This window comes from Octopus bimaculoides, chromosome 20 (assembly GCF_001194135.2).
Source record: "Octopus bimaculoides isolate UCB-OBI-ISO-001 chromosome 20, ASM119413v2, whole genome shotgun sequence".
NCBI classification, from domain to species: Eukaryota; Metazoa; Mollusca; class Cephalopoda; order Octopoda; family Octopodidae; genus Octopus; species Octopus bimaculoides.
Genome location: NC_069000.1, coordinates 20,130,705 through 20,132,474, shown reverse-complemented (window position 1 = coordinate 20,132,474; position 1,770 = coordinate 20,130,705). Strand labels below are relative to the sequence as shown.

Sequence of the window (1,770 nt, the reverse complement as noted above, 5' to 3'; positions counted from 1 at the left end):
GTGTGTGTGTGTGTGTGTGTGTGTGTGTGTGTGTGTGTGTGTGTGTGTGTGTGTGTGTGTGTGTGGTTACATTTGTTAAATCGAATATTGTGTCCCAACTATGTCACAAGATTAGCACTTCATCCAGCAGAGACCTATAAAATGAATATCAGATAGAAATACGTACTGAGGTCAGTATGACCAATTAAATTTTTTTAGGTGCTATCCCATCATGGTGACAGTCGAAAGACTAAACCAAGTGAATAATGTTTAAAGACTCGAAATTTAAGGTAATGGATTAGTAACCACAAGATATCGAGTTAAAAACTACGTATTGGACTTCTACTCTATACGATAACACTAAATGAACATCTCACTGACTTCCAACAATTGTAATTTGAAGTTTAACGGTTAACAGTAAGAATGATGCCCAGGTTTCTTAAGAAATTATTGTTCAAAATATTCTGACAAAAAGTTGTTTTGTCACCACAACATACACACAGAAGTGTGTCTGTAGTAACTTGAACTACTACAAATAGCAGCCAAATCTCCCTTAAAATACACCCTTTCATCAAAGAAAGACACAGATTTACAGTATTTCTGGAAAAGAGAAAAAAGATTGCGATGAGTTTGTTACATCAGAGCTAAACAAAATGCAGACAAACATACTTCACATTAAAAGATTATCTACTAAATAATACCAATAAATTTGACTGTATATCTTCGAAGTTTCATTCCCCGGTAAAACCCCATGTATTTTAATCATTTTCTCATGATCTAAGACATAAAATTTGTTAAGGAAGAGATGCCTCCCTTAACTAAAGACCTCAAAATTGTGTGACCCGACGTCGTTTTCGAGGTTATTTTGTAATGAAAAAGTGTTGTGCAAAAAATATACTTAGTAGCCGAAAGATTGATAAATCTTTTGATATCTCATACATCAAAATCAGAAACTCTGTTTTCGAATCCATAAGGAACATACGCACGCACACACACATACACGCACACACACACGCGCACACACACACACACACACACAAACTGTTTTATATATTAAGATAAGGCTGTGAATTAGTAGAATCATTAGCACGTTGAACAAAATGCTTAGCGGCGTTTCGTCTGTCAGTACGTTCTGAGTTCAAGTTCTGCCAAGGTTGACCTTGCCTTTCAAGCATTCGGTCTCGATAAAATACGTACCAGTTGAACATAAGGGTCGATGTAATTGATTTACCTCTCTCCCGAAGTCGCTGGCCTATTGGCAGATTCGGAAATCAATTTTTAAAAGCATTAAGGCGGATGAGCTGGCAGAATCTTCAGCACACGAGGTAAAAATTCTTAACACCAGTTCATCCGAAAGTTCTGAGTTCAAATTCTACCGGGTTTGACTTTGGAGTTCATCCCTTCGTGGTCGAAAAAATAAGTACCAGTTGGACACCGAGGTCGATGCAATTGTCTTAAGCCTCCCCCGAAATTGCTAACCTTGTGCAAAAATTTGAGAAAAAGGTTGCGAACTGGCAGAGTGGTTACTGCGTCAGAAAAGTGCTTAGCAGCTTTCCTTCCGACTTTACCTTCTGAGTTCCAATGCCACTGAGGTGGACTTTGCCTTTCATCCTTTCGGGGTCGGTAAAATACGTACCAAGTCGTTGTAATCGACTTATCATCCCTTTCCGCGAAATAGCTGTCCTTGCCCCAAAATTTGAAACCAATATTTAAATGCAATTTTGAGAAAAACAACAGAACACTTACCGATAGTAGGATTCGAAACGAAATTTTAAATGAAATTTATTGCTG

The 1,770-nt window shown here is 37.7% G+C and overlaps 1 long non-coding RNA gene across 13 annotated transcripts in view; it reads right to left on the bottom strand.

Moving 5' to 3' along the window:
• The window catches only part of LOC106871257 (uncharacterized), a 413,124-nt gene that overhangs the window by 103,441 nt on the left and 307,913 nt on the right, over positions 1 to 1,770 (bottom strand). The window lies entirely within an intron of this gene.